We start from the raw sequence: 19,362 nt of genomic DNA, 5'->3' as shown, positions 1-19,362 counted from the left end.
CAGATTTAGCAAATGAGGCCCGCTAATACTAGATAGCAGAAGACAGATAGTGAACTGTGCGGTCAGCAGAAAACCCTACAAAATATCCACGCTGAGAATTCAAGAACCCCCACACCAACTAACGGTGTGGGGGGAGAAACTCAGCCCCCTAGAGCTACCAGCAAGCAAGGAAATCACATATTAGCAAGCTGGACAAGAAACATATTGAACACTGATGATCAAAAAATGAACAAATGGAAACTTAGCTTCTCTTGAAGAGACTGGTAGCAAGGTAGTCAGAAGGAATCAGAATAGCACTGAATACATTGACAGCAGGCATGAACTGAGAGTCCAAGTGAGCTTAAATAGAAAACCAGCCCACAGATAGAGACAGCTGATGCCAGTCACAAACCTGCAGAAAGACAGCCCTCACACAGTACCACTTGTGACCACAAGAGGGAGCCCAGAAATACAGTTCACAACAGTACCCCCCCCCCCTTGAGGAGGGGTCACCGAACCCTCATCAAGACCCCCAGGGCGATCAGGATGAGCCGCATGGAAGGCACGAGCCAAATCGGCCGCATGAACATCAGAGGCGACAACCCAGGAATTATCCTCCTGACCATAGCCCTTCCACTTAACTAAATACTGAAGCCTCCGTCTGGAAATACGAGAATCCAAGATCTCCACCACGTACTCCAATTCGCCCTCAACCAGCACCGGAGCAGGAGGCTCAACAGAAGGAACCACAGGCACCACATACCTCCGCAACAAAGACCTATGGAACACATTATGAATGGAAAACGATGCTGGGAGGTCCAAACGAAAAGACACTGGGTTAAGGATTTCCAAAATCTTATAAGGACCGATGAAGTGAGGCTTGAATTTAGGAGAGGAAACCTTTATAGGAACATACCGAGAAGACAGCCATACCAAATCCCCAACACGAAGTCGGGGACCAACACCGCGACGGCGGTTGGCAAAGCGCTGAGCCTTCTCCTGTGACAACTTCAAATTGTCCACCACATGGTTCCAAATCTGCTGCAACCTATCCACCACAGAATCCACCCCCGGACAGTCAGAAGGCTCAACCTGACCCGAGGAAAAACGAGGATGAAAACCAGAATTGCAGAAAAAAGGCGAAACCAAAGTAGCAGAACTAGCCCGATTATTAAGGGCAAACTCGGCCAATGGCAAAAAAGTCACCCAATCATCCTGATCAGCAGAAACAAAACATCTTAAATAAGTTTCCAACGTCTGATTAGTTGGCTCGGTTTGGCCATTCGTCTGAGGATGGAAGGCCGACGAAAAAGACAAATCAATGCCCATCTTAGCACAAAAAATCCGCCAAAATCTGGACACAAACTGGGATCCTCTGTCAGACACAATATTTTCAGGGATGCCGTGCAAGCGAACCACATTCTGAAAAAATAAAGGAACCAAATCGGAGGAGGAAGGCAACTTAGGCAAGGGCACCAAATGGACCATTTTGGAAAAACGATCACACACCACCCAGATGACAGACATTCTCTGAGATACTGGAAGATCTGAAATAAAATCCATGGAAATGTGCGTCCAAGGCCTCTTCGGGACAGGCAAAAGCAAACCGCTGGCACGAGAACAGCAAGGCTTAGCCCGAGCACAAATCCCACAGGACTGCACAAAGGAACGCACATCCCACGACAAGGAAGGCCACCAGAAGGACCTAGCCACCAAATCTCTGGTACCAAAAATCCCAGGATGACCTGCCAACACCGAAGAATGAACCTCGGAAATAACTGCTGGTCCATCTATCTGGGATAAACAGTCTCTCTGGTGGGCAACGGTCAGGTCTATCAACCTGAAATTTCTGCAGCACTCGTCGCAAATCTGGGGAAATGGCAGACAAAATCACTCCCTCTTTGAGGATACCAGCCGGCTCTGAAAGTCCCAGAGAGTCAGGCACAAAACACCTAGAAAGGGCATCAGCCTTCACGTTCTTCGAACCAGGCAGGTACGAGACCACGAAATCGAAACGGGAGAAAAACAACGACCAACGAGCCTGTCTAGGATTCAGGCGCTTGGCAGACTCGAGATTGATCACAAAAATCTGATTTGTCAAGACCACCACACAATGCCTTGCTCCCTCGAGCCAATGTCGCCACTCCTCAAATGCCCACTTCATAGCCAACAACTCCCGATTACCAACATCATAATTCCGCTCGGCAGGCGAAAACTTTCTTGAAAAGAAGGCGCAAGGCTTCATCACAGAGCCATCAGAGCTTCTCTGCGACAAAACAGCCCCTGCTCCAATCTCAGAAGCATCCACCTCGACCTGGAAAGGAAGGGAGATATCAGGCTGACATAAGACTGGAGCTGAAGAAAAGCGGCGCTTCAGCTCCCGAAAGGCTTCCACTGCCGCAGGAGACCAATTAGTCACATCAGAACCTTTCTTGGTCAAATCCGTCAAGGGCTTAACCACACCAGAAAAATTAGCCATGAAGCGACGGTAAAAATTAGCAAAACCCAAGAACTTCTGAAGACTCTTAACAGATGTAGGCTGAGTCCAGTCATGAATAGCCTGGACCTTGACTGGGTCCATCTCAATAGTAGAAGGAGAAAAAATAAAACCCAAAAAGGAAACCTTCTGTACTCCGAAGAGACATTTTGAGCCCTTCACAAATAAAGCATTAGCACACAGGACCTGAAACACCATCCTGACCTGCTTCACATGGGACTCCCAATCATAAGAAAACACCAAAATGTCATCCAGATACACAATCATAAATTTATCCAGATATATTCGGAAAATGTCATGCATAAAGGACTGAAACACAGAAGGAGCATTAGAGAGTCCAAAAGGCATCACCAAGTACTCAAAATGGCCTTTGGGCGTATTAAATGCTGTTTTCCATTCATCCCCCTGCTTGATACGCACAAGGTTATAGGCACCACGAAGATCTATCTTGGTGAACCAACTGGATCCCTTAATCCGAGCAAACAGATCAGACAATAATGGCAAAGGATACTGAAATTTGACCGTGATTTTATTTAGAAGACGATAATCTATACAAGGTCTCAGAGAACCATCCTTCTTGGCCACAAAAAAAAATCCTGCACCAAGAGGGGAGGAGGATGGGCGAACATGTCCCTTTGCCAAAGACTCCTTTATATAACTCCGCATCGCGGCATGTTCTGGTATAGACAAATTAAAAAGTCGTCCCTTAGGGAACTTACTGCCAGGAATCAAATTTATAGCACAATCACAATCCCTATGAGGAGGCAGGGCACCGGATCTGGGCTCATCAAAAACATCCTGGTAGTCCGACAAAAACTCAGGGACCTCAGAAGGAGTGGAAGAAGCAATTGACACCAAAGGGACATCGCCATGAATCCCCTGACAACCCCAACTTGACACAGACATAGCTTTCCAATCCAAAACTGGATTATGGGCCTGCAGCCATGGCAGACCCAAAACTACAACATCATGCAAATTATGCAGCACGAGAAAGCGAATCACCTCCTGATGTACAGGAGTCATGCACATGGTCACCTGAGTCCAATACTGAGGCTTATTCTCAGCCAATGGCGTAGCATCTATTCCCCTCAGTGGAATAGGAAATTCCAAAGGCTCCAGAACAAAACCACAGCGCTTGACAAACGACAAATCCATAAGATTCAGGGCAGCACCTGAATCCACAAAAGCCATAACCGAGTAGGATGACAAAGAACAGATTAAAGTAACAGACAAAATGAACTTAGGCTGTATAGTACCAATGGTGACAGGTTTAGCGATTTTTTTTTTAAGCGCTTAGAGCATGCTGAGATAACATGAGTAGAATCACCACAGTAAAAGCACAACCCATTTTGACGTCTATGACTTTGCCGCTCAATTCTAGTCAGAATTCTGTCACATTGCATTGACTCAGGTCTCTGTTCAGAGAACACCGCCAGAGGATGCGCAGATTTGCGCTCCCGCAAACGCCGATCAATCTGAATGGCCAAAGCCATTGAATCACTCAGACTTGCAGGCGTGGGGAACCCCACCATAACATTCTTAATGGCTTCAGAAAGACCCTCTCTGAAATTTGCAGCCAGGGCACACTCATTCCATTGAGTAAGCACTGACCATTTCCGAAATTTTTGACAGTACACCTCAGCTTCCTCCTGACATTGAGTGATAGCCAGCAAAGCCTTTTCTGCCTGGTTCTCAAGATTAGGTTCCTCATAAAGCAATCCAAGCGCCAGAAAAAACGCATCCACATTCAGCAATGCAGGATCTCCTGGCGCCAGAGAGAAAGCCCAATCTTGAGGGTCGCCGCGTAACAAGGAGATAACAATTTTAACTTGCTGAGCGGAATCACCAGAGGAACGAGGTCTCAAAGATAGAAATAATTTACAATTATTCCTAAAATTCAGAAACCTAGATGTATCTCCAGAAAACAACTCAGGAATAGGTATCTTTGGCTCAGACATAGGGCTATGAACAACAAAATCCTGAATATTTTGCACCCTTGCAGCAAGATGATCCACACTAGAAGTCAGACTCTGAATATCCATGTCTGCAGCTGAGCTCAAAACCACCCAGAGATTAAGGGGATGAGAGAAGCTGGACAGACTGCAGCAAAGGAAGAGAAAAAAAAAAATTGTACTCAGGACTTCTTTTATCCCACTTCATGCGATGCATTAAACACTTTGTTGGCCTGCTGTACTGTTATGATCCCAGTGGCTGAGGATCACTAGAAATACTAGCTAAGTTACTGAACATAGAACAAGCTCTAGGAAGGTGGTAACTGGACTGACCGCAATCCTGATCCTATCCAAACACACTAAAGGTAGCCGGTGAACGTGCCTAAAATCCTGGATGTCTCGACGCAGCCTGAGAAACTTACTACCCCTAGAGAGAAAGCAAGACCTCACTTGCCTCAAGAGAAATAACCCCAAAGATATAGGAAGCCCCCAACAAATAATAACGGTGAGGTAAGGGGAAAACACATATGTAGAATGAAAACAGATTTAGCAAATGAGGCCCGCTAATACTAGATAGCAGAAGACAGATAGTGAACTGTGCGGTCAGCAGAAAACCCTACAAAATATCCACGCTGAGAATTCAAGAACCCCCACACCAACTAACGGTGTGGGGGGAGAAACTCAGCCCCCTAGAGCTACCAGCAAGCAAGGAAATCACATATTAGCAAGCTGGACAAGAAACATATTGAACACTGATGATCAAAAAATGAACAAACGGAAACTTAGCTTCTCTTGAAGAGACTGGTAGCAAGGTAGTCAGAAGGAATCAGAATAGCACTGAATACATTGACAGCAGGCATAGACTGAGAGTCCAAGTGAGCTTAAATAGAAAACCAGCCCACAGATAACGAGACAGCTGATGCCAGTCACAAACCTGCAGAAAGACAGCACTCACACAGTACCACTTGTGACCACAAGAGGGAGCCCAGAAATAGAGTTCACAACAGGGAGCCCAAGAGCAGAATTCACAACAATTTAGCCATATTGGTTTCCTCCTATTTCTAGTATGTTTATTCCCATACGGTATATACTGTGCACAGGTCCTATCCAGGATGCTAATAAACGTCTCCCATTTTCTTTGTGTATTTTTATGTCTCAGGATATTGTCCCAGTTAATTGCACCAAGTTCCTCTCTCATCCGTTGGAAATTTGCCCTCCTGAAGTTTAGTGTCCTTGTAACCCCTCTACTACACATCTTATTAAAGGATACATGAAAACGTATTATTTTGTGATCACTACTCCCCAAGTGACCCTCAACCCTTATTTTTGCTATGCGGTCTGGCCTGTTGGTTAATATTAGGTCTAGCAGTGCCCCCCTTCTTGTTGGGTCCTGAACCAGTTGTAAAAGGTAATTGTCTCTCAGTTGTCAAAAACCGATTACCTTTGCTGGAACTGCAGGTTTCTGTTCCCCAATCTATTTCAGGGTAGTTGAAGTCCCCCGTAATAATGACTTCTCCTTGAGTCGCAGCTTCATCTATTTGCTTTACGAGCATATTCTCCATTGCTTCCATTATTTTTGGAGATTTATAACAAACCCCTATCAGTAATTTATTATTTTTCCCCCTCCCCTTATCTCCACCCACAGGGACTCTACATTTTCATTAAATTCACCTATATTATCACGCCAGATGGGTTTTAAGGACGATTTTACATAGAGACACACCCCTCCCCCTCGCCTATCCATTCGGTCATTTCTGAACAGACTATAGCCCTGCAAGTTAACAGCCCAGTCATGGCTCTCATCCAGCCATGTTTCAGATATCCCCACCATGTCATAATTATGCTCCAACAACATTAATTCTAATTCCTCCATTTTGTTGGCGAGGCTTCTGGCATTAGTATACATGCACTTTATGTATCTCTCTGTACCTCTATTTTTTCTTAAATTATTAATTATTATAACCCCACCCCCCCATGCCACTGCCACCCCCAACTTCCTTATTTTTGCCCAGGTCTCTATCTGCACTATCTTCCCCTCCTATAAAATGAATACCCTCCCCCCCCAATCTCTAGTTTAAACACTCCTCCAAACTTCTAGCCATTTTCTCCCCCAGCACAGCTGCACCTTCTTCATTGAGGTGCAGCCCGTCCTGTTATGACCCCAATGGCAGAGGGTCTCAGAAGTACATACCAAGTCTGCAAACATAAAAAACCAGCTCATAGGGCAGTGGTAACTGGGCTGACCATATATCTAATCCTAGCACCACAAATAGCAGCAGCTGGGGAACGTGCCTACGTTGGTTCTAGACGTCTCGCGCCAGCCGGAGAACTAACTAACCCTAGAAGGGAAAAGATAGACCTTTCTTGCCTCCAGAGAAAAGACCCCAAAAGTTGGATACAAGCCCCCAACAAATAATAACGGTCAGGTAAGGAGAAAAGACAAACGTAAGAATGAACTAGATATTTAGCAAAGAGAGGCCCACTAACTAATAGCAGAATATAGTAAGATGACTTATATGGTCAGCAAAAACCCTATCAAAATATCCATGCTGGATATTCAAGAACCCCCGAACCGTCTAACGGCCCGGGGGGAGAATACCAGCCCCCTAGAGCTTCCAGCAAAAACAGGAATCACATTTAGTACAAGCTGGACAGAAAATAGCAATGCAAAAAAACAAGGAAGCAGGACTTAGCTTAATTTTGCAAGAACCAGGACCAGCAGAAAGGAGCAAACAGAAAGGACTGATTACAACGATGCCAGGCACATGACTAAGGATCCAGGAAGTTTATATAGCAACACCCCTGAACTAACGACCCAGGTGAGTGCCAAACTGAGGAAAGACAATCCCAGAGTCATATCACTAGTGACCACAAGAGGGAGCCAAAAAGTCTAATTCACAACACCGTCCCTAGCGTAGAACCTGTAGCCAACTGAGAAGTCGGCCCAGTTCTGCAGGAACCCAAACCCCTCCTTCCTACAACAATTTTTGAGCCACTTATTAACCTCCCTAATCTCTCGTTGCCTCTCTGGTGTGGCACGTGGTACAGGCAGTATTTCGGAAAATACCACGTTGGAGGTCCCTTGCTTTCAGCTTGCAGCCTAATTCCCTGAAATCATCTTTAAGGACCTTCCACCTACCTCTATCTTTGTCATTTGTGCCAATGTGCACCATGACCGCTGGGTCCTCACCAGCCCCTCCCAGTAATCTGGATGCATTTGGATTTTTTTCCCACAACTTGTCCTGCTAAAAACAAGCCCTCACATGGCCATATTGACGGAAAAATAAAAAAGCTATGGCTGTGTGGAGAAGGGGAGCAAAAAATGGAAACTCTAAAACAGAAATAACCCTGGTTCTTAAGGGGTTAAATAGACCAATCATGAGTAATAAGAATGGGTTTTCCTAGTAGTGGACAACCCTTTTAAACATCTAAAGTCCCACACAGATAGCAGTCATTATTAGCGATGAGCGAGCACTAAAATACTTGAGTGCTCGATATTTGAGTCAACAGGTCGCATGCTTAGCAGACATTTCCAGGAAGACTGAGGGGGCAGGAAAATTGCTGAAATGGATGAAAACAGCGCTAAATTGGAATGAGAACAGCATGGGGAAGATGGCTGGATGCATCTCTGACTCTCGAGTCGCTTTTGGGATCAATGTTGTCGGAGTATTGCGCCACTTTTAAGGAGTGACAACAAAACATCCAAAACCGAAAATAAAATGTACAGGGGGATTGGCCCCTACACACGTCCATCATTAATGGACAGGTGATGTCACCGTTCAGTCACGTCCCCCCCCTCACCACACTACTCCTACAGCGGCGCCATCGGCTGAGGCTAACCGCTGTGAACACCAGCGTTTTCACGGGGTGTTGCAGCTTTGGGAGGACGCTCCCGCATCTGATACAAGTGGACATTGGGCAGGAAACTACCACGCAAGTCCGACCACCCTTTACAGGACCACACATGCACCTGTAAGTGCCTCTCAGCCCAGCAATCTATCTTTTACTGTTCATTTATTTATTGGTTTTAAGGCAGTTTTACACACCACACCTGTCGGATTGCCTGCTGCTTTGGCTTCAGGCACATTGTGACTAGCGCCATTGTGAATTGCTGGTTCAGCATTTGAATTACGAAAATAAAATGTGTTTTACAAGTAAAAACATTCGTTCTTGTATATAAGACAATTTAAAAAAGATAAAAAATAAGCTTCCTTCACCCCTTAGTTTTTGTTTACACGTAGCCTCTTTGCTGCATTTTTCCATTTTCTCATTGCTTTCAATGGTGAAAAAAACATTCATTGTAAATGTAATTTAAATATTTTAATTTGAAAGACGTGGATACTCCAGCTCCAGTAAAACGGTAAATTTCTTTATTCATCCAAAAACATCTTTAAAAAAGGATAATCCTTACACATGGTGGACAGTACAGGTGATTGCAAAAGAATTTACGGCAACGCATTTCGATCAATAGATCTTACTCATCGGCTTTCTTTGGCCGATTTTTCTGCTTTTGTTTGTTTGATTAATATTTTAATACCTTATCTGGACATGTGGTGTGTGACATAGTGAGACACATCCTGTTTACTTTTATGAAGGGACTCTGAAAATCACAAATCCTATGCGGACAATGCAAGAACTTCCAAAAATTAGTAGGAAGAGGGACTCTGATACACCCTGTATTAGACATAAAGGAGGGTCTCATAAACATTCTTTTAAAATTTTTAGGAAGTGGGACTTCTAGACTCATAAAGTCTATGCACTAAGTGCAAGGTCTAGCAAAAATGTAAATGAGGGTGTGATGACATGGCATTTTATTTTAATTAACCAGATGTCTATTTTCAGTAAGCCAGGAGGAATAGACTGTTATCTATATGACGACTTTTGAATTAATGCAACTGTTCTTCATTTGGTCAAAAACCATACACTGTTGTCATGAGTCTTAAATGTTGATTTTTGATCATTTTAAATGGCTAATGTTTGCCTCTTACATTAGCTCCTACAACTTAGGGTACCGTCTCACATAACGATTTACCAACGATCACGACCAGCGATACGACCTGGCCGTGATAGTTGGTAAGTGGTTGTGTGGTCGCTGGAGAGCTGTCACACAGTCAGCTCTCCAGCGACCAATGATGCTGAAGGACCCGGGTAACCAGGGTAAACATCGGGTTACTAAGCGCAGGGCCGCGCTTAGTAACCCGATGTATACCGTGGTTACCAGCGTAAAAGTTAAAAAAAACAAACAGTACATACTTACATTCCGGTGTCTGTCCCCCGGCGTTCTGCTTCTCTGCACTGTGTCTGCGCCAGCCGGAAAGCACAGCGGTGATGTCACCGCTGTGCTCGCTTTGCGGCCGGCCGGCGCTCACAATGCAGAGAAGCAGAACGCCGGGGGACAGACACCGGAATGTCAGTATGTACTGTTTGTTTTTTTAAACTTTTACGCTGGTAACCACGGTAAACATCGGGTTACTAAGCGCGGCCCTGCACTTAGTAACCCGATGTTTACCCTGGTTACAAGCGAACGCATCGCTGGATCGCTGTCACACACAACGATCCAGCGATGACAGCGGGAGATCCAGCGACAAAAGAAAGTTTCAAACGATCTGCTACGACGTGACGTCGCCGCTGTGATCTGCTTTCACTTTACGGCGGCACTCAGTCACAGCGGGAAGCAGACTGCAAGGGACCGGACGGACATCAGATGGTGAGTATGTACGGTTTGTTTTTTTTTACTTTTACGCTGGTAACCACGGTTAACATCGGGTTACTAAGCGCGGCCCTGCGCTTAGTAACCCGATGTTTACCCTGGTTATCCGGGGACTTCGGCATCGCTCCAGCGCCGCGATTGCACAGTGTGACCGCAGTCTACGACGCTGGAGCGATAATCATACAACGCTGCGACGTCACGGATCGTGCCGTCGTAGCGATTAAAGTAGCACTGTGTGACGGTACCCTTATTGTCTGCTTTCTTTGCAAGACACTGACGCAGGGTCATTCAATGTTTGCTTAATTTATTGAAAGACCATTGTGTGGGTCTTGTGGCTTGTTGACTTACAAAACAAAGGAATAAGAACTATGCAAATAGATTAAATAGTCAAACGATACAAGTTAACCTCATCACGTCTTCCTCTTGACCTCTGGATGCTGGCTTGAAAGACAACAATTGTGAGCTATATAAGTGGGATATGCCTCTAACAATATGCATCCTGACAACCAAGAGATCCAAAGATCAAGAGACTCTTTACATAACCACAGCTAGGAACACTTTACAAGATAGCTGCCAGATTGTGGCTCTATCACGAGTGACACAGATCTGACATTATACAGGATGCCAGCCAGGCCCTAGCTGAAAGAATATACATCTGCTTCATTGACCATCACTGAACCCATGAATACATTTGGGGTAGTCAGGATTTGGACGCACCGGAGGCCCATGGATACATTTGTGAAAGCCAGGAATGGGACTCACCGGTCACCTGGCTCCATGGAGATGTTCGTAGAAGCCAGGTTGTGACCTTTCTGGCACCTGGCCTTGTACCTCAATGGACTGTCAGCTTCCTAATCTTGTCGTTACCTCCTCCCTGTCCGAGGGAGAGGTCGAGGTAGTTGGCCCTGGAAGCTCTGAAATCACAGCTGCTCTTATCCCAGCGAGTCAGTGGGTGAGACTGTTATTTGCACCATCTTGGGTATTTTGTACTGTTCTATGTGTTATTTAGAAGTATAAAATGAAAATAGTGGCGCAAGTGATAAGGTTTTATCTGCAGTGAATAAGACAATTACCGGAAAACTAAATAAGTATTATGAATATTCGCGTTGATACACCTTGGTAAAATTGACTGGTGAACATTGTGAGCTAGCTTTGGGCCTTGTACCTGTTCACACCAGTCAGTACAAAGAGGACCCATAAGATAGTATAACATATAGAATGATCTGTGGGCAGTGTGGATAAAGGGGAGTAGGGAACAGGATTAAAATACTGTAGACCTTTTGTTTAAACACTAGTTTAATTGAAAAGTTAATAATGTCTATATAAGAAATTTGAGGGCACTCACCGGTCTTCTTAGAAAATCCTTTATTGATAAAATCTAATACATGCGTTCATGGCCGGAGTCGACAGAGCCGAAGCTCATGTGAGCAGGGGGGATCACAGACTCTCAGGTCTGTGATCCCCCCTGCTCACATGAGCTTCGGCTCTGTCGACTCCGGCCATGAACGCATGTATTAGATTTTATCAATAAAGGATTTTCTAAGAAGACCGGTGAGTGCCCTCAAATTTCTTATATAGACATTATGAACAGTTGTTGTTTCCAGAGGAGCACCCGAAGTCTGGATTTATAGGTTGTCTGACCCATTAAGACATATCAAAGGCACCAGTGTCAAAGTCTGAAGCGCCTCTCGCAGTCAGTGCCGTCTTTTTTCTTTCTTTTTTCTATATTGGTTTACTAATTGAAAAGTTAGTTGTGCATATAAATGCTTTTAGGTATTGTTAGATAAAAGGGCTGTATTCATTAACCCCTATTTCCACAAGAAAAAGTTATGCAATTATACACAACTAGATGGTGGCCCGATTCTAACGCATCGGGTATTCTAGAATATGCATGTTTACGTAGTATATTGCCCAGCCACGTAGTATATTGCCCAGCTACGTAGTATATTGTCCAGTGACGTAGTATATTGCCCAGTCACTTAGTATATTGCCCAGCCACGTAATATATTGCCCAGCCACGTAGTATATTGCCCAGCTACGTAGTATATTCCCCAGTCACGTAGTATATTGCCCAGTCACGTAGTATATTGCCCAGCCATGTAGTATAATGCACAGCGACGTAGTATACAGCACAGAGCCACGTAGTATATTGCCCATTCACGTAGTATATTGGTCAGTCACGTAGTATATTGCCCTGCTACGTAGTATATTGCCCAGCCACGTGTGTAACAGGTTGAAAAATAAAAAATAAACATATACTCACCTTCCGAGGGCCCCTTGTAGTCCTGTCGCCTGTGTGCCATGCACGCGGCAGCTTCCGGTCCCGGGGTTGGTATGAGTGCAGGACCTGTGATGACGTCGCGGTCACATGACCGTGACGTCATGGGAGGTCCTTCTCGCATAGCATCCTTAGCACCGGAACCTGCCGCTTGCACTACCGAGGACAGGACGCAATGTTGGAGGGTGAGAATAACGTTTTTTTTAAATTATTATTTGTAACATTAGATCTTTTTACGAATGATGCTGCATACGCAGCATCAATAGTAAAAAGTTGGTCACACAGGGTTAATAGCTGCGTAACCGGAGTGCGTTACACCGTGCTCTGCTAACGCTGGCATTAACCCTGTGTGAGGGCTGACTGGATGACTGGAGGGGAGTATGGAGCGGGCACTGACTGCGGGGAGGAAAGAGTGGCCATATTGCCGCCGGACTGTGGCGGGCGTTGATTGGTCGTGGCAATATCAGCGACTTGGATTCCATGAGAGATAGAGGCCGCGACCAATGAATATCCGTGACAGACAGACAGAAGGACAGACAGACGGAAGTGACCCTTAGACAATTATATAGTAGATAAAGAACAATGTAAATATATAGATCAGAGCAATAAAAGTATCGTACAAAATCTTGAAATATTGACAGGAACTCCTAATTACATGCAAAATTCGAAAAACTACTGTCTACGGCTGGTTTCACACTTGCGTTTTTATCTGCATGCGTTTTTAAAAAAAACGCATGTGTGAAAAACGCATGTAAACGCGGTAAAACGCATGCGTTTTTTAGACGCATGCGTTTTTATAGAAAAACACAAGAAAACACAAGAAAAAACAAGAAAACCCTAACCCTACCCCTAACCCTAACCCTAAACGTGACTGAAATACGTGGCACTGAAATACGTGGTACTTAAATACGTGGCACTTAAATACATGGCACGTGGCACTTTAATACGTGGCACGTGGCACTTTAATACGTGGCACGTGGCACTTAAATATGTGGCACGTGGCACTTAAATACGTGGCACGTGGCATACGTGGCACTGAAATACGTGATACGTGGCACTTAAATACGTGGCAATATGACGGTCAGAAAATGTTCATTAAACGGTTAGGGGTGAGGTTAGGGGTAGAGTTAGGGTTAGGGTTTGGATCCCTTTATCACCTTGATGGTGGTGGGTGGCTTTTCAGTGTGTTTTCTGTTTTTTTTCTATAAGAAACCCATGCGTTTTTAGCGCAAACAAACGCATGTGCTTAAAAACGCATGCGTTTACATAGACAGCAATGCATTTTTTTGCCGCGAAAAAACGCATGCGTTTTTTCGCGGCAAAAAAACGCGCAAGAAAATACTGCAGGTAGCATTTTTGAAAATGAACGCATGCAGACAAAAAACGCATGCGTTTGAAAACGCGACCAAAAGCATGTGCAAAAAACGCATGCGTTTTCAATGTTAAATATAAGGGGAAAAAACGCATGCGTTTTTTGTGCAAAAAACGCTGCAGACAAAAACGCAAGTGTGAAAGCAGCCTACTTTATCGGTGTTATTTATTTAATAAATGCTTTTTGTATTTTGTAAAGTCCGACCAGAGGATTCAAGTTCTTAAGGCTAATAAGCCGTATAATGAAGTATATGTATGTCTTAACCCCTTAGTGACCGAGCCAATTTTTACAATTCTGACCACTGTCACTTTAAGAGGTTATAACTCTGGAACGCTTTATCGGATCCTGCTGATTCTGAGACGGTTTTTTCGTGACATATTGTACTTCAAGTTAGTGGTAGCATTTATTTGATATTACTTGCAATTATTTATGAAAAAAACGGAAATATGGCGAAAATTTTTAAAATTTTGCAATTTTCAAACTTTGTATTTTTATGCCCTTAAATCAGAGAGATATGTCACGAAAAATAGTTAATAAATAACATTTCCCACATGTCTACTTTACATCAGCACAATTTTGGAAACACATTTTTTTTTTGTTAGGGAGTTATAAGGGTTAAAAGTTGACCAGCAATTTCTCATTTTTACAACACCATGTTTTTTTTAAGGACCACATCACATTTGAAGTCATTTTGAGGGGTCTATATGATAGAAAAAAACCAAGTGTGACACCATTCTAAAAACTGCACCCCTCAAGCTGCTCAAAACCACATTCAAGAAGTTTATTAACCCTTTACTTGCTTCACAGGAACTGAAACAATGTGGAAGAAAAAAATGAACATTTAACTTTTTTTTGCAAACATTTTACTTCAGAACCATTTTTTTTAATTTTCACAAATGTAAAAACAGAAATGTAGCCACAAATTTTGTTTTGCAATTTCTCCTGAGTACGCCGATACCCCATATGTGGAGGTAAACCACTGTTTGGGCGCACCGCAGAGCTTGGAAGTGAAGGAGCACCGTTTGACTGTTTCAATGCAGAATTGGCTGGAATTGAGATCGGACGCCATGTCGCGTTTGGAGAGCCCCTAATGTGCCTAAACAGTGGAAACCCCCCACAAGTGACACCATTTTGGAAACTAGACCCCTTAAGGAACTTATCTAGATGTGTGGTGAGCACTTTGAACCCCCAAGTGCTTCACAGAAGTTTATAACGTAGAGCCGTGAAAATAAAAAAAATCGCATTTGTTTTCACAAAAATGATTTTTTTGCCCACAAATTCTTATTTTCACAAGGGTAACAAGAGAAATTAGACCACAAAAGTTGTTGTGCAATTTCTCCTGAGTACGTCGATACCCCATATGTGGAGGTAAACCACTGTTTGGGCGCACTGCAGAGCTTGGAAGTGAAGGAGCACCGTTTGACTTTTTCAATGTAGAAATGGCTGGAATTGAGATCGGACGCCATGTCACGTTTGGAGAGCCCCTGATGTGCCTAAACAGTGGAAACCCCCCACAAATGACAGCATTTTGGAAACTAGACTCTTTAAGGATCTTATCTAGATGTGTGGTGAGCACTTTAAACCCCCAGGTGCTTTACAGAAGTTTATAACGTAGAGCCGTGAAAATAAGAAAATCGCATTTTTTCTACAAAAATGATCTTTTTGCCTCCAAATTTTTATTTTACCAAGGGTAACAGGAGAAAATGGACCCCAGAAGTTGTTGTACAATTTGTCCTGAATATGCTGGTACCCCATATGTGGGGGTAAATCACTGATTGGGCGCATGGCTGAGCTTGGAATGGAAGGAGCGCCATTTTGGAATGCAGACTTTGATAGAATTGTCTGCGGGCATTATGTTGCGTTTGCAGACCCCTAATGTACCTAAACAGTAGAAACCCCCCACAAGTGACCCCATTTTGGAAAATAGACCCCCCAAGGAACTTATCTAGATATGTGGTGAGAACTTTGAATGCCCAAGTACTTCACAGAAGTTTATAATGCAGAGTAGTGAAAATAAAAAATATATTTTTTTCCCACAAAAAATATTTTTTAGCCCCCAAGTTTTTATTTTCACTAGGGTAACAAGAGAAATTGGATGTCAATATTTGTTCTCCAATTTGTCCTGAGTATGCTGGTACCCCATATGTGGGGGTAAACCACTGTTTGGGCACACGGCAGAGCTCGGAAGAGAAGGAGCGCCATTTTGGAATTCAGACTTTGATAGAATTGTCTGTGGGTGTTATGTTGCGTTTGCAGAGCCCCTGATGTACCTAAACAGTAGAAACCCCCCACAAGTGACCAAATTTTGGAAACTAGACCCCCTAAGGAACTTTTCTAGATATGTGTGAGAACTTTGAATGCTCAAGTGCTTCACAGAAGTTTATAATGCAGAGTAGTGAAAATAAAAAAAATATTTTTTTTCCCACAAAAAAGATTTTTAGCCCCCAAGTTTTTATTTTCACAAGGGTAACAGGAGAAATTGGACCCCAAAAGTTGTTGTCCAATTTATCCCGAGTACGCTGATGCCCCATATGTGGGGGTAAACCACTGTTTGGCAGAGCTCAGAAGGGAGGGAGCACCATTTGACTTTTTCAGCGCAAAATTGGCTGTCGTGTTTGGAGACCCCCTGATGTACCTAAACAGTGGAAACCCCCCAATTCTAACTCCAACCTTAACTCCAACACACCCCTTACCCTAATCTCAACCCGATCCATAATCCTAATCACAACCTCAACGATAATCACAACCCTAACCCCAAAACAGCCCTAATCTCAACCCTAACCATAACCCTAATCAAAAACCTAAATCCAACACACCCCTAACCCTAATCTCAACCCTAACCTAAAACGTAACCCTAATCCCAATACACCCCTAACCCTAATCCCAACCCTAACCTTAACCCTAATCTCAATCCTAATCCTAATCCCAAACGTAACCCTAATCCCAACCGTAACCCTAATACCAACCCTAATCCAAACCCTAACCCTAATCCCAACTCTAACCCTAACTTTAGCCCCAACCCTAACCCTAACTTTAGGCCCAACCCTAACCATAACTTTAGCCCCAACCCTAACCCTAATTTTAGCCCCAACTCTAGCCCTAACTTTAGCCCTAACCCTAAATTTAGCCCCAAACCTAACACTACATTTAACCCTAGCCCTAACTTTAGCCCCAACCCTAACCCTAGCCCTAAGGCTACTTTCACACTTGCGTCGTGTGGCATCCGTCGCAATCCGTCGTTTTGGACAAAAAAACGGATCCTGCAAATGTGCCCACAGGATGCCTTTTTTTGCCCATAGACTTGTATTACCGACAGATGGCCACACGTCGCGTCCATCGTGCACTGGATCCGTTGTGTTTTGGCGGACCGTCGTCACAAAAAAAGTTCAATGTAACCTTTTTTTTGTATGTCGCGTCCGCCATTTCCGCGCATGCGTGGCCGTAACTCTGCCCCCTCCTCCCCAGGACATAGACTGTGCAGCGGATGCGTTGAAAAACTGCATCCGCTCCCCACGTTGTGCACAATTTTCACAACGTGCGTCGGTACGTCGGGCCGACGCATTGCGACCGCCCCGTACCGACGCAAGTGTGAAAGAAGCCTAAGGCTACTTTCACACTAGCATCGTACTCGGCCCATCGCAGTGTGTCGGGCCAACGTACTGACGCTAGCACTGTAAGCGCCGCACAACGGGTGCAGCGGATACTGTTTTTTCAACGCATCCGCTGCCCCATTGTGAGGTGCAGAGAGGTGGGGGCGGAGTTCCGGCCGCGCATGCGCGGTCGGAAATGGCGGACTTGTCGCACAAAAAAAGTTACATGTAGCGTTTTTTTGTGCCGACGGTCCGCCAAAGCACGACGCATCCGTCGCACGATGGATGCGACGTGTGGCAATCCGTCACTAATGCAAGTCAATGGAGAAAAAACGCATCCTGCCAGCACTTTTGCAGGATGCGTTTTTTCTCCAACGACGCATTGCGACAGAAGCCATAAAACGCTAGTGTGAAAGTAGCCTAACCCTAACCCTAGCCCTAACCCTAAATTTAGCCCCAACCCTAACCCTAACCCTAATTTTAGCCTCAACTCGTCTCTCCAGCCGTCCGGCAGACGGCAGCAGATGGCGGGCGCACTGCCCATGCGCCTGCCATTTTCTTTCCCGAGAAAGAAGCCAGCCGGCAGGAGGAGACGCAGGAGGACCAGGGACACCGGGTGAGTATGATAGGGTCCCCGAATCCCCCTATTTCTCTGTCCTCTGATGTGCGATCACATCAGAGGACAGAGAATTACAGATCGCTTTTTTTTTTTTGTGGTCGCCGGTAAACAGTTAATTACCGGCGATCGCAAAACAGGGGTCGGTAAAAACCGACCCCGATCATGTTCTTTGGGGTCTCGGCTACCCCCGGCAGCCGAGACCCCAAAGATCTTCCGGGTGCCGGGCGGCGGGCGCACTGCGCATGCGCCCGCCATTTTTTCCCCGGAAAAAAGATGGCGGCGCCCATCGGGAGCCACGAGGAGCACCGGGGGAGATAGGTGAGTATTGGGGGGCTATTGGGGGCTATCGGGGACCCTAGTTCTCTGTCCTCCGATGTGCGATCACATCGGAGGACAGAGAAATTAAATGGCAAATCGCATTTTTTTTGTTGTTGCGACCGCCGGTAAACGGTTAATTACCGGCGATCGCAACTCGGGGGTCGGTAAAAACCCCCCGAATCATGTTCTCTGGGATCTCGGCTACCCTCGGCAACCGAGACCCCAGAGAAAATCCGACTCTGGGGGGCGCTATTCACTTTTTCCACAGCGCCGTTAATTAATGGCGCTGTGGTTTAAGTACCCTTAGCGGCCGCCATTAATAGGCGTATCGGCGGTCGTTAAGGGGTTAAAAAACCACTAGTCAGATCAATTAGCCCAAGATTGATCCTCACCCATAATGGTAGCAGTGTGGAAGAGGGGCTGGCAGTCCGCTTCCACACTGCGACCATTATGGGTGAGGATCAGTGTGCTTTTCTGGACTCTTTACCTGTGTCCTTCTTGCTTTTGATACCCATGTGATGGCTATATGTATCTAATTGTACTTTTGTAACTTTTATTTTATGTGACATTGCTATTTAGTAAATGCTTTTTTGTATTTTGTAGACCGTAGTTTTGACTCTATTTTTTAAATTTCTTAATAAAGAACAATGCATTTTCATTATGCTGCACAGAGTGTATAAAAGGTAGATGATGGTATGGTAAAAGCAGAAAGCCTGTTACTAAGATTTGGACCTGTGATCCATCAGCGCCTTCCTGTGGACACATGCTACATAACACGGTAATTGCAACCTATCTATACCCTATCTTTGTACTACACTCCTGACTGTATATATTTGCTCTCGTATATATAACTGTAGTTTCTAGTGCTCCTCGTCAGCGATTAAATATAAAATTAATCTTGGGCTGCTCTTTTATCTCTATCCACGAATCCCCACGTCCTCACACTCAGTTGGCCCGATATAAACCTGCTGTCGGGAGGGGCTTATTTCAAATGAGGAACTAGTGGCAGAATACCATACTGTTTTAGTGAGGAACTCTGGCAGCGAC

At 44.7% G+C, this 19,362-nt stretch overlaps 1 protein-coding gene across 1 annotated transcript in view; it reads right to left on the bottom strand.

Moving 5' to 3' along the window:
• The window catches only part of LOC143766538 (oocyte zinc finger protein XlCOF8.4-like), a 108,686-nt gene that overhangs the window by 29,104 nt on the left and 60,220 nt on the right, over nucleotides 1-19,362 (bottom strand). The window lies entirely within an intron of this gene.

This window comes from Ranitomeya variabilis, chromosome 4 (assembly GCF_051348905.1).
Source record: "Ranitomeya variabilis isolate aRanVar5 chromosome 4, aRanVar5.hap1, whole genome shotgun sequence".
Taxonomy (NCBI): domain Eukaryota; kingdom Metazoa; phylum Chordata; class Amphibia; order Anura; family Dendrobatidae; genus Ranitomeya; species Ranitomeya variabilis.
Note: the sequence above shows the minus strand (reverse complement) of the source record. Positions and strands in the feature narration are given on the sequence as shown.